The sequence below is a fragment of the Uranotaenia lowii genome, chromosome 3 (genome assembly GCF_029784155.1).
Source record: "Uranotaenia lowii strain MFRU-FL chromosome 3, ASM2978415v1, whole genome shotgun sequence".
Taxonomy (NCBI): Eukaryota; Metazoa; Arthropoda; class Insecta; order Diptera; family Culicidae; genus Uranotaenia; species Uranotaenia lowii.
In genome coordinates, this window is record NC_073693.1 from 349,136,954 (window position 1) to 349,152,049 (window position 15,096).

Sequence of the window (15,096 nt, forward strand, 5' to 3'; positions counted from 1 at the left end):
AAGATTTCACAAAATGTATTCTCTCAAGATCCAAAATATGGTTTTGACAGCTCGTTACATGGACAATATTAAAAAGAACAGTTTCCTTGTTGTAAGATAGTTTTTCCTTAAGAAAACATTATCGATACCCGAAAAAGTCGAGTGGGCGGTAATAGGGCCAGTTGAACACCTCAACATTTAGTTAATTATTTTTAAAAGCGTACCATTTTTCGCATTCCACTAAATTTTTCATTTAAAGTAGAGCAGTTTTGAGATGTATTGGAAAAGAAAGCGAATAAAAATCTTCCGTCGTTTTTTTATTACACATGTTTGAAGTTGAAAAACCGCTTAACTGGGCGGTAGATGGTGACATGATGGTATGTCGGGGAAAAAGTAAGGAATGAGGGTGCTAACGTCTAATTATGTGTGCCTAAACATCGATCCCGTTGCGTGTTATTTATTTCCGCGTGATTGATCACAGCGAGGGAAGGTACAAAACATGTTTGCGATTAGCATAATGTGGATGTAATTTTATAGAAAAAAAAACAACCAAAGGATTCACATTACCTACAGAGAGTATAACAATTTTTTGATGCCTTATGTTTTATAACAGTAATAAATCATACAAAAACAAAAAATATAAAAGAAAATAAACAAGTAACAGACAACAAAAACAACTAATAAGAATTGAAAGCAAACTAAAAATCACAAAAAAAACAATAATTATAAAGTAACCAAAATGAGGAAAATCAAAAATATATACAATTACATAAAATAGCAACGAATAAAAAATATAACAAAAATACAAAAAATACAAAATCACCAAAATTTCAAAAATTACAAATAAAAAATAAAATTAAAAATATTCCAAATAAAAACAAAAATTACAAAAATTACAAAATGACAAAAAATAACAAAAATTACAACAATGACAAAAATGACAAAAATTACTAAAAACAAAAACAACAGGTATAACAACAATAAAATGATAAAAATTAAATAAAATACAAAATTTACAAAAATAACAAAAATTACAAAAACAAAAAATTACAAAAATAACAAAAATTACAAAAAAAAACAAAAATGACAAAAATTACAAAAATTACAAAAATTATAAAAAATGCAAACATTACAAAAATTACAAAAATTACAAAAATTACAAAAATAACAAAAATTACAAATAGAACAAAAAATACAAAAATTACAAAAATTACAAAAATTACAAAAATTACAAAAATTACAAAAATTACAAAAATTACAAAAATTACAAAAATTACAAAAATTACAAAAATTACAAAAATTACAAAAATTACAAAAATTACAAAAATTACAAAAATTACAAAAATTACAAAAATTACAAAAATTACAAAAATTACAAAAATTACAAAAATTACAAAAATTACAAAAATTACAAAAATTACAAAAATTACAAAAATTACAAAAATTACAAAAATTACAAAAATTACAAAAATTACAAAAATTACAAAAATTACTAAAATTACAAAAATTACAAAAATTACAAAAATTACAAAAATTACAAAAATTACAAAAATTACAAAAATTACAAAAATTACAAAAATTACAAAAATAACAAAAATTACAAAAATTACAAAAATTACAAAAATTACAAAAATTACAAAAATTACAAAAATTACAAAAATTACAAAAATTACAAAAATAATAAAAATTACAAAAATGACAAAAATAACAAATATTACAAAAATTACAAAAATTACAAAAATTACAAAAATTACAAAAATTACAAAAATTACAAAAATTACAAAAATTACAAAAATTACAAAAATTACAAAAATTACAAAAATTACAAAAATTACAAAAATTACAAAAATTACAAAAATTACAAAAATTACAAAAATTACAAAAATTACAAAAATTACAAAATTTACAAAAATAACAAAAATTACAAAAATTACAAAAATCCAAAAATTACAAAAATTACAAAAATTACAAAAATTCCAAAAATTACAAAGATTCCAAAAATTACAAAAATTCCAAAAATTACAAAAAATTACAAAAATTACAAAAATGACAAAAAATGACAAAAATGACAAAAATGACCAAAATTATAAAAATTACAAAAATTACAAAAATTACAAATATTACAAAAATTACAAAAATTACAAAAATTACAAAAATTACAAAAATTACAAAAATTACAAAAATTACAAAAATTACAAAAATTACAAAAATTACAAAAATTACAAAAATAACAAAAATTACAAAACTTACAAAAATTACAAAAATTACAAAAATTACAAAAATTACAAAAATTACAAAAATTACAAAAATTACAAAAATTACAAAAATTACAAAAATTACAAAAATTACAAAAATTACAAAAATTACAAAAATTACAAAAATTACAAAAATTACAAAAATTACAAAAATTACAAAAATTACAAAAATTACAAAAATTACAAAAATTACAAAAATTACAAAAATTACAAAAATTACAAAAATTACAAAAATTACAAAAATTACAAAAATTACAAAAATTACAAAAATTACAAAAATTACAAAAATTACAAAAATTACAAAAATTACAAAAATTACAAAAATTACAAAAATTACAAAAATTACAAAAATTACAAAAATTACAAAAATTACAAAAATTACAAAAATTACAAAAATTACAAAAATTACAAAAATTACAAAAATTACAAAAATTACAAAAATTACAAAAATTACAAAAATTACAAAAATTACAAAAATTACAAAAATTACAAAAATTACAAAAATTACAAAAATTACAAAAATTACAAAAATTACAAAAATTACAAAAATTACAAAAATTACAAAAATTACAAAAATTACAAAAATTACAAAAATTACAAAAATTACAAAAATAACAAAAATTACAAAAATAACAAAAATTACAAAAATTACAAAAATTACAAAAATTACAAAAATTACAAAAATTACAAAAATTACAAAAATTACAAAAATTACAAAAATTACAAAAATTACAAAAATTACAAAAATTACAAAAATTACAAAAATTAGAAAAATTACAAAAATTACAAAAATTACAAAAATTACAAAAATGACAAAAAATGACAAAAATGAAAAAAATTATAAAAATTACAAAAATTACAAAAATTACAAATATTAAAAAAATTACAAAAATTACAAAAATTACAAAAATTACAAAAATTACAAAAATTACAAAAATTACAAAAATTACAAAAATTACAAAAATTACAAAAATTACAAAAATTACAAAAATTACAAAAATTACAAAAATTACAAAAATTACAAAAATTACAAAAATTCAAAAATTACAAAAATTACAAAAATTACAAAAATTACAAAAATTACAAAAATTACAAAAATTACAAAAATTACAAAAATTACAAAAATTACAAAAATTACAAAAATTACAAAAATTACAAAAATTACAAAAATTACAAAAATTACAAAAATTACAAAAATTACAAAAATTACAAAATTTACAAAAATTACCAAAAATTACAAAAATTACAAAAATTACAAAAATTACAAAAATTATAAAAATTACAAAAATTACAAAAATTACAAAAATTACAAAAATTACAAAAGTTACAAAAATTACAAAAATTACAAAAATTACAAAAATTACAAAAATTACAAAAATTACAAAAATTACAAAAATTACAAAAATTACAAAAATTACAAAAATTACAAAAATTACAAAAATTACAAAAATTACAAAAATTACAAAAATTCCAAAAATTACAAAGATTCCAAAAATTACAAAAATTCCAAAAATTACAAAAAATTACAAAAATTACAAAAATGACAAAAAATGACAAAAATGACAAAAATGACCAAAATTATAAAAATTACAAAAATTACAAAAATTACAAATATTACAAAAATTACAAAAATTACAAAAATTACAAAAATTACAAAAATTACAAAAATTACAAAAATTACAAAAATTACAAAAATTACAAAAATTACAAAAATTACAAAAATTACAAAAATTACAAAAATTACAAAAATTACAAAAATTACAAAAATTACAAAAATTACAAAAATTACAAAAATTACAAAAATTACAAAAATTACAAAAATTACAAAAATTACAAAAATTACAAAAATTACAAAAATTACAAAAATTACAAAAATTACAAAAATTACAAAAATTACAAAAATTACAAAAATTACAAAAATGACAAAAATTACAAAAATTACAAAAATTACAAAATTACAAAAATTACAAAAATTACAAAAATTACAAAATTACAAAAATTACAAAAATTACAAAAATTACAAAAATTACAAAAATTACAAAAATTACAAAAATTACAAAAATTACAAAAATTACAAAAATTACAAAAATTACAAAAATTACAAAAATTACAAAAATTACAAAAATTACAAAAATTACAAAAATTACAAAAATTACAAAAATTACAAAAATTACAAAAATTACAAAAATTACAAAAATTACAAAAATTACAAAAATTACAAAAATTACAAAAATTACAAAAATTACAAAAATTACAAAAATTACAAAAATTACAAAAATTACAAAAATTACAAAAATTACAAAAATGACAAAAATGACAAAAATTACAAAAATTACAAAAATTACAAAAATTACAAAAATTATAAAAATTATAAAAATTACAAAAATTACAAAAATTACAAAAATCACAAAAATTACAAAAATTACAAAAATTACAAAAAATACAAAAATGTGCTGGCGAAATTGCCTCCGGATCAGCAGAATCGTTGGAAACCGTATACAAGGGCCTGGAGTTGAGGATGGCTTCGATTTTACACAACAGAGTGGCCATTTCTTCGAAGGACAGCAAAGTGGTACCGATGATTCGCTTGAGATGATATTTGGTGCTTTTCACAGCGGCCTCCCAAAGAGCACCGCACTCGGGAGAATTTGGCGGGGTGAAATGCCAACCGATTTCTTTCGACTGGCAAAACCTTTCGATGTTGGTGGCTCATTGTTGATCCTGGCATTACTGGTACAATAGATGGAGTTCGTTGTTGGCACCAAGGTTATTAGATCACAAGGTTCGCTGACTTTGTCAGTAAGTAGGCGAGGAGAGCGCGGTGAGATTCAGTGAGTTTGTTTGTAAACATTGGTAAATTTGCTTGAGCTGAGGGCTTTGTTGGTAAACAAACTTTACGAACTCCGCAGTACCAAAATCAAAATGGCTGAATCGGGAATTTCACATATCGTTACACCTCCTATATATATACACCTTGGTTGACACCTTTGAAGTTGGTTGCATTATCGGAATGCAATCCGGCAACTATTCCTCGCGACTGATGAACCTCTCCAGGGCAGCGATGAATGCATCGGTCGTCAAATCTGACACCAATTGGGATTGGGCCTGCTAAAAAGAATAAAGCCTGCTCTTTACTGTTACACAGATTTCCATAAAAATGACAGCTAATCGGAGTGAAATTGGAGTGAAGGCTATTGCTTTTTCTGTTGAACACACGAGAAATCGTATACCGGGATTGCGAGCGCGCCCATTGCCCATTCCAGATGGATTGCTTTTGTGGCCATGGACACGAACACCGAGACGTATGCTTAAACCACCTTCGGACGATAGGTACCTTGCTTTACTTGGATTGGCCCAGCAAAATCGACTCCGGTGATGTTGAATGGCGAGGAAAACACCACACGCTGTTTTGGCAATTCACCCATCAGTTGCTGGACGTTGATTGGATTCACACGGGAACACTTGATGCACTGCCGTGTAACATTGCGAACGGATGAGCAACCAGAAACGTTGTCTAAGCGCTGAGATGAGCCCACTTGGACCCACATGGAGAAGCTCAAGATGCAAAGCTCGGACCAATAGCTTTGTGACCGGATTGTTGTTTGGTAGGATGCTTCGATTCGTCGGGCAAGATGGAATTACAAAATTACAAAAATGACAAAATTGACTAAAAACGCAAAAATTACAAAAAAAGGCAAAAATGACAAATATGACAAAAATGGCCAAAATGAAAAAAATTACCAAAATGGCCAAAAATGGCAAAAATGACACAAATGACAAACATTACAAAAATGATAAAAAATAACAAAAATTACAAAAATGACCAAAAAGACCAAAATGACAAAAACCACAAAAATGACACTTATGTCCAAAATGACAAAAATGTTCAAAATGACAAAGATGACAAAAATAACAAAAATGACAAAAAAGACTAAAATGACAAAAATGACATTGATTTAATTTTGATTGAGAAAACATAACCAAAAAATCAATTCGAACGCAGTGTGTGCGCAAGGATTTCGATAGCATTTTACAGTGATGCTCAATACAAAAATAACCCAATAATCTCTTCTCACGTTGGCTGAAGCTTTCAGCACACTCTCAAATTTTCTCTCGAAAGCAAAGCTCTGTTTCTCCCAACCAGCCAGTCTGCTAGAAGAGCCAGCCAGCAGAATAAAAAATACAACCCTCGGCTCTCCAACCAGCCAACTGAAGTAGTAAAAACCCGGAGCTTTTACTCACTTTCGAGCAAAGGCATGCACGCAAATGAATTGTTTGGTAGGTGGAACAGTGGGATCGGTACAAAAAATAGCTTGGAGCGCAAAAGTCTTACGGAAGGTGAATGTGGATGGGCTGGACTGGCGGAATCTCTCATATACGATATAGGTACCAAAAACCAGCTCCCATTCGATTCAACCGAGTTCCATTCAGACAGAAGAGTTTGCACTTTGGCACCGTTCGGTTCGGACTTTTCTGCTGAGTTCGCGTATTTTTTGCTCACCCGACGGGGCGCGTAATGGCGGAATAAGGGTTGCGGCTCTGTGTTTTTCTCCCTGTTTGTTGCAGAATTTTGTGAAGTGATTGGGCTATATTTTTCGAGGAGGTCCTTGCGGAATCCTTAAAGTCAATCTTGACGCGTACGGTTCGACTTTTGATTGAGGTAAAAACCTCCGGAGTTTTTTTTTCGACAAGTCGATTAAGTTGAGTGAGTTAAAGGTGTTCCGGAGTGCAGTGTACCTAAGAGAAGGAAGAGGAAGAGGAGCAACTTCGGGGGTTGAATAGTGTGGTTTACAACAACACTGTAAAAGTTTGCAAACTTTTGCAGATTTTCACTGGGAGATTTTTCGTCTACGTTCACAAGGTAGCTAATCTTTTATGTTGTGTTATCTAGAACAAAATGTTTGCATCAATTTCATTTAGAATTCTTGGAAATTTATTTATTTATCGTTTGCTTGTTTTCACCAATGAGTCTTTTATTGTTTAAGCTTCAAAGAGCAAATTAGCTCAGTTTAATCTGCGGTTGGTGTAATTTACTTTTGGAGTTCCGTCCATATCAAATTCCATTCAAACAATCCTCCTTACGCACTTGTAAGGATATAACATAACCCAGTCAAAGAAGTAGGAAAAAGTTCGCGTAAATCAGTAGCCTGCGACGCTTTAAGGAGCAGTGAAGAAAAGTGACAATCACACACCACACAAGAAGAAAAGTCCAAAAGAAAACGTCAACTGTGAAGCGATCAAGTGGAAAGAAAATCCCACTACTCCCTTTTTGGGTTCAAAATAGAATCAGCAACCAAAAAAAAAACGCGAAAGAATCGAACCAAAAGGCTCTCACTCTCGTGCCATATTTTCCTTTTGGCTCTTTTGGAGTTAGCAAAGTGTGTACGGTTATTTCTGCTGATGGAAACGGGATACACATGGGGAAGTAGGAAAGAAAAAAAAACACCCAAAATCGAAACAGTTCCCTAGTGTTTGTGCAACCTGTTATCTCACCGTAGTCACCTTTCAACGATTCCACCACATATCCATCCACAGTGAGCAAAAACATCAACCACCCATGGGTGAGAAAGAGCCCACGAAATAAAAGCACCGCGTGATTAGGTCGTACGATACAAAAGCACAGGCCCCAGTGTAAGCGTGTTAGTGAATCGAGGCTGCCGCTGTTGACAGTGCACTGGTGTTAGTGTGTGGTGTTCGTGTTATGCTTCCGAAAACCTCACAACCTGTCTGTAAGGAAGTTTAAACATAAGGTGGTTCACCGGAGCATAAGGATTGTGTTTATGTAAAAGGAGTGATAGAATTTCGATTTCTTCATGGTGAAGGAATAAATACAAATTCGAAACGTTGGATGAAGTTATATGTGCCTTAAGTGATATAAATATTATGAATCATTTTGAACAGTGTCAATAGCCTTAAAAATCATCACCGGTTGAAAAACCAATTCATAAAAAGTTGTCAAACTTTTACACTCAAATGAACAATGAATACGGTGACTAAACAAAACAGTCCCCAATCAGGAGGAGAAAACAAAATTATATCAAGATGAGAAATTTTGATACCAATTTTTTTTCTATCTAAATGGGTTATGATTCTGTACTCGTAGGATATTGAAATATCTCAAATTATATCAGAAAATCTATACGATCATAGCTAAATTATATCAGTTTTTGATATGCTCCGATCAAGATTATATCTCGTTCAGATAGCATAGTTTGATTTTGGGCAGAACAAAACCTATCAAAATTATAACTTATCAAGATATGAGTGCTTCGAGGAAAATTTCTAGTGGAATGACATTATTTGCTAAAACCATGTTCCATTTTTCATTTCCCGAAAATTGGATTCAATGTTACTTTGATTTATCGGCCTAGCGGTGAAAAGTGATGTCCTTTTTAGTAGGGACATCTAAAGATTATGAATTTTTTTTTTATATAGATGGATAGAAGGTTAGAAGAAATGAAAGATGGTGAAAATGAGCGGGTAGAATTTGTATAGAAGCATTACCATCACGTACCAAATTTTTGTTCCTCACGAGCCTACTACTATGAAGTGGTAGATACAGATAGAGTTGCATCTACCACCACACATTAGTAGGCTTAGCGTGGTCCGCCCCACAAGCGAGAACTTGTAGTGCGGACGAACAAAAAGATGGTATGTGATCGCTCAGATAAGCTCCCTTTAACTCAGAAACGCATCTATCGATGTTTAAGTCTTCTCAGTTTGTTATCTTCGCATTCGTTACATGCGGGGTTTGCATGCGAAACGGTACGGTCGATAGTCTGATAGTGACCAACCACCGATGCTATGATGTCGTGTTTTTATTTCTTTTTGGCCAAAGTTATTTAATTTTATGAAGAGATTAACCACCGTAATTTTTGTTTGTTACTTTGATTTATCGGCCTAGCGGTGAAAAGTGATGTCCTTTTTAGTAGGGACATCTAAAGATTATGAAATTTTTTTTTTTATATAGATGGATAGAAGGTTAGAAGAAATGAAAGATGGTGAAAATGAGCGGGTAGAATTTGTATAGAAGCATTACCATCACGTACCAAATTTTTTTTCCTCACGAGCCTACTACTATGAAGTGGTAGATACAGATAGAGTTGCATCTACCACCACACATTAGTAGGCTTAGCGTGGTCCGCCCCACAAGCGAGAACTTGTAGTGCGGACGAACAAAAAGATGGTATGTGATCGCTCAGATAAGCTCCCTTTAACTCAGAAACGCATCTATCGATGTTTAAGTCTTCTCAGTTTGTTATCTTCGCATTCGTTACATGCGGGGTTTGCATGCGAAACGGTACGGTCGATAGTCTGATAGTGACCAACCACCGATGCGAAATAAAAACACGACATCATAGCATCGGTGGTTGGTCACTATCAGACTATCGACCGTACCGTTTCGCATGCAAACCCCGCATGTAACGAATGCGAAGATAACAAACTGAGAAGACTTAAACATCGATAGATGCGTTTCTGAGTTAAAGGGAGCTTATCTGAGCGATCACATACCATCTTTTTGTTCGTCCGCACTACAAGTTCTCGCTTGTGGGGCGGACCACGCTAAGCCTACTAATGTGTGGTGGTAGATGCAACTCTATCTGTATCTACCACTTCATAGTAGTAGGCTCGTGAGGAACAAAAATTTGGTACGTGATGGTAATGCTTCTATACAAATTCTACCCGCTCATTTTCACCATCTTTCATTTCTTCTAACCTTCTATCCATCTATATAAAAAAAAAAATTTCATAATCTTTAGATGTCCCTACTAAAAAGGACATCACTTTTCACCGCTAGGCCGATAAATCAAAGTAACAAACAAAAATTACGGTGGTTAATCTCTTCATAAAATTGGATTCAATTTTATGGATCTGTTGAGCGAAACTCATTAAAGTACGGTTTGGGCCGTTGATTTCGATGTCCGTGTTTCATAAAAAGTTGTACGTATATCAAAATAAGCTATAATCATTTCCGACAGACAATCCGAAAAAAATCTTTATCATTGAAAATGAGCTCAACCTCATTCAAGTCTGTCAATCAGAATAAGATATAATTCAGATTGGAGAAACTTAAAATCGAAATATTTGAGCACTTAATTATAACTGAATCAGGTGTAAATATTTTGGTGAGATACGTTTGAGTTATTATTTTGATATGCTCTCCTGATCGGGTCACCTGTGGTATTCTAAATATGCCTCTGGCGAAGTATAACATTCTGAGGGACCAGCTCGTAAACACCAGCGATAGCAATCGCTTGAATAACTGAGCTCCCAACTATCTAGAGCTCGATAATGTCAGATAAGAATTAATCTCGAGATGAACCCTGTAATTGGGCCGTCCGGAATTCCACATTGGCAGATCGTAGCAGGAGATTTTTTTGGCGTTCCTATTTCCATAAGGGAGAGGGACGGGACCTGGTTGGAGTTGGGGATGGAATTCGATTGCTCAAATGAGCAAAGAGGTTTCGTGAGCTCATTGGCCAATGAGCTTGTGTTCTCATTATTTGAGACATTTAAGAGTTCGACAGCCCATATGGGCAATAAGTTTGTGTTTTTATAACTTGAGGATGTTGGCATACTACATGCTTACTACTTTAAGATCGTAGTGTAACAATATTGATCTATATTAATATTGAAGGTACTCACTTTTAAACATGCTAGCGTTGATCTGTATCTTATCGGACATCTTGGAATTTCGCAGCTTCCAATACGATACCTTCCTGAGATCCAATCGTCGTTGGCTGAACAGTTGAAACTTGAATAATTTACTTCAGATAAATTTAAGAAAACTCACCCAAAATTCTTCACGGTAATGAGAATTTGGCTCCATTATATTTTCCATCGTTGTTGATTTAGAAGAAAATTTAATCAAAATCAAAAAAAAAAAAATTTTTGATTTTGGCACGAATAAATTCGTGTATTTTGATTCTAAGTACAGTACATTAATTCGAAATGTGTGTGCATAAACTTAAAATAATTTTCTACCTTTTTATAGAAAAATATAAATAACAAAAAAAAATAAGATTTACATTCAAAGAACACAAGAACCTTGATTCAAAAACGTATTTCTTTTGTTTCGATGGCACTAGTTTTCTTTGCGTGTAATAACATCACTGGAATCGGTATAAAATTGGCTTTCTGGTGAATATAAACTTATTGCGGAAATCTCGCGTTAATGTACTCAAAAGCCAGTGCAAAGTTGAATTTAAGTGCAAGAAAACATGAAAAAAGTTTGAAAACAGCTACATTTGAAAATCAGAGCTAGAAACGACCATGAGTCAAAAAAGTAGGGGGAAATATTTAGTTACTTGCAAATGAAATTAGGGCAAAATAAGTGAGCACATCAAGTCAAAATTTCATCAATAGGGACTTAACAAAATTCAACCAATAGATTGAATAAGCAATTTGTCAATTTAAAAATAGCTTTTTAATAAAGATTTATAAGCTCCTGGCAACAATAAAATAAATAGGCAGGCATCCGACTTTCATTTCTTAGGACCTGAGGTCTAGAAAAATTCGTTAAGGTTCAAAATTCATCGTGAGTAAATCTTAACTTTAAGGTTAAAAATTTGTTTTGAAAAAAAAATTTGTTTTTTCTTTAAACCAGGGAAAGCATTTGATCGGTTTTGTCTCAATTTATAAATCTTTGAATGATATTTTTTCCTGATTGAGAACTTTTTCGAAGAGTCATGTACAGTACCGTTCATACTTGTATAGAAATTTGAAGCAAGCGCACTGTCATTTCGACTTTCAACTTCCATAACTTTTTACTCTGATGATATTTTTTGATCAATTTTTTTGCGTTAAATAGATCAACTATCATATTATTATATCAGAAAATTTGAGCTTTCTGGAGTTTGTGTGGCCTGAGATACAGGAATTCTACGAAAATCGAACTTTTTGGACTTTTCTCATTCAAACTGCAATATCTCTAAAACTACGTAACATTTTTATTGAAAATTTGCACAGTGATTGTTGAGATATGAAGCTAGGATGTCTGAATTTTTCGAAAGGTTCTATCGATGAGATCAAAAGTTACGCGAGGTGCAATATTTCAGGCATGAACCTTGAAAAGCGATTTCTATTGAATTTTGGACGATTCATAAGAACAATATAGTTTCCTCTACCAATCAGACAAAAAATGTCTGGCAAAAGCAATGAAGAAAAGAAAAAATGGAATAAATGATCCATTTGTGTTTTGAAATCAGAATCTCGCGATATTGTTGTGATTTTTCGGTTGAAATAGATTTACTGGTTGTTAAACAGAGAATGCGATTTTCCTATGAAAAAAAACGGCCAAAATTCTATAGAAATCGCATTTTAAGGTTCATGCCTGAAATATTGCACCTCGCGTAACTTTTGATCTCATCAATAGAACCTTTCGAAAAATTCAGACATGCTAGCTTCATATCTCAACAATCACTGTGCCAATTTTCAACAAAAAATGTTGCGTAGTTTCAGAGATATTGCAGTTTGATTGAGAAAAGTTCAAAAAGTCCGATTTTCGTAGAATTACTGTTTCTCAGGCCACACAAACTCCAGAAAGCTCAAATTTTCTGATATAATAGTGTGATAGTTGATCTATCTAACGCAAAAAAAATTGATCCAAAAATATCATCAGGGTAAAAAGTTATGGAAGCTCAAAGTCGAAGTGACAGTGCGCTTGTTTCCAATTTCTATACAATTATGAACGGTACTGTAGTTACAAATTACAAGAAAGTGGATGCATTTTTAGCCAAAACAAAAAAAAGATAGACCTCAAAACACCTTATAAATAATTTGTCTAACCAGACCACATATGGAATTAATCTTTTTTACATTTTTTTAGCTAAATTCAGTACGGTAATGCGGTAAACTTCTCAAACAATTTCAATTCACCAAAAATACAATTGGCAGTTTTAAAACCTAAAAAAGAAGAGTGTTGAAAAAATTATCTCATTTTTTAAACTTTCCAAATGATACTGGAAAAAAATATTTAGGTATTTTTTTGTAAAAGTTTCTTAGAAAGAGGCCAAAAAGGTTGTTATCATCGAAAAGAAAAAAATCTCAACGAATTCATCATTCATACAGCAGAGGGTAAAAAAGACTCAAAATAGCTTTGCATGTTTTGAAGGACATTCGTATTGAAAACAATGAAAACACTAATAAATTTTCAATAGAAGTAAAATTAGAGATGATTTTTTAACTTAAATTGAGAATAATAAAGTTAAGAAATTCATGCTTTTGAAAAGACATAAACATGTTGAATTATAAGAATTCCAGATCTGTATTTAAACACTGTATGAGTGAAGTAAAACGCCACTATCTAAAAAAGCTATCAACTAGAGTTGAATTTACGAAGCAAAATGTATGAGAGACTATTGATAAATTTAGGATATTTTTTGGTATCCTGGAAAATGTGATGTATTTATATTATCTTATACTAAATTTCGCATTGAAATGTTCTAAACTCGTAAACCCACATTTCAAATCCGGGAAAAATTTACCTATTTGAAAAAACATATTATTAAGGCTAAACTTCACTTGAAAATCATGAAAGTAAATTTAAACATTAAAGAAAATTGGAATAAACGGAGTTCGCCTTCTGCTTCGGTCGCGTTCGGTTGGTTGTGGGAGAGCTCCGAAAGCGAAATTAAATCAAATAAAATGTCCGGTCTGGAGTATCTTCGTGGCTAAAGTGATCATCCACGAATTATGTTTTAGTGAAAGAGTGTGAAATTGAAGAAGAAATATGTTCTGGTGGCATTGTGAAAAAATGGCGTCGGGATAACTAATTTGGGGAATTTGTTCTATACCTATGTGCGATACAAGAAATGAAGTTTAAATCCATCATTCTGATCCGTGCAGACAAGGGAAGAGGGATATTCCAAACTTATTCGAATCTGTGTTAGAGAGTAGTGTTTTGTGCAATCTAAGAATTTAACGGGGATATTGGCAAGGTGTGCATCGTCAAAAGCAAATTATGAAAAATGGCGTTAAAAATTCGAAGACGCAGCTGGCAGCTGGCGCAACTTTATTCTTAATAAGTGCAAGTGTATGGGTTAACGAATGAGAAATCTAGAAGAGTGGAAAGACGCGAGGAAAAACATGCACATCAAGCCAGACGGGATGCACAGAAATGTGTGTGCGGGTGTTAGTACTACTTATACAATATAAGAATGTTATACATATGAATGAATAGTTTACGGGTTGGGTTACGTCATTCAATGTTTCCTAGTGCTTCACTGTGTTGGTGGCGAAGAGAGTTCGAAGTTGTTGTGAGCGTGTTGATACGAGCTAGCAAAATAACGGGTTTGAGGAGAATGCATGAAAGAGTTGGAAGCTTTCATTTTCTCGACTAGCATGCGCTCCAAAGCTTTCAAACCTTCAAGCAGTGGCGCCGAAGGAGACTTAGTGAGATCACTTCATAATATTCGTTTTACGAATATTTTTATAATTGATTTTGAATTAAACATTTAAGATTTTGAACCCAGATTTGATCATACATATTTATTATACTTATTTAATCATTTTTTCTAGATTGGATAACAATCCCAGGTAACAAGGTTCAAATAATCATTCATTTATTACCATCATGATAATGTGTTTGTGACACTTTAATATTCATAATACTTTACTGAAGTAATTTTGGTGAACATTTTAAAATTAACGATCAAATTTTTCGATGAAAGGTGTCAATCAATTCCATCACAGCAAGCGGAAAGCAGCAAGGAAAAGTATCATGTGTGGCGCGGCGTTTCCAATGTATTTTCTGCCTCTCTTTCTCATATCTTTCATTCTCAGTATGTATTCGTCATAATCATTCATGCTGATGACATTCTGGCGCCTGTGTGACGCACACAAAGACTTCCCACTGTTTCCT

At 30.1% G+C, this 15,096-nt stretch overlaps 1 protein-coding gene across 7 annotated transcripts in view; it reads left to right on the forward strand.

Annotated features, from left to right (window-relative positions):
• Nucleotides 1–6,656: 6,656 nt before the first annotated feature.
• LOC129750884 (dystrobrevin beta) overlaps nucleotides 6,657–15,096 on the forward strand; it is a 138,344-nt gene continuing 129,904 nt past the window's right edge. For 4 of the 7 annotated variants that reach the window (XM_055746028.1, XM_055746030.1, XM_055746032.1 and 1 more), the window contains exon 1: nucleotides 6,657–7,095. The gene's annotated coding sequence lies outside the window, so the exon portion shown is untranslated. The remainder of the gene's footprint in view (nucleotides 7,096–15,096) is intronic. The other 3 variants (XR_008738520.1, XM_055746033.1, XM_055746031.1) reach the window with 1 other exon arrangement.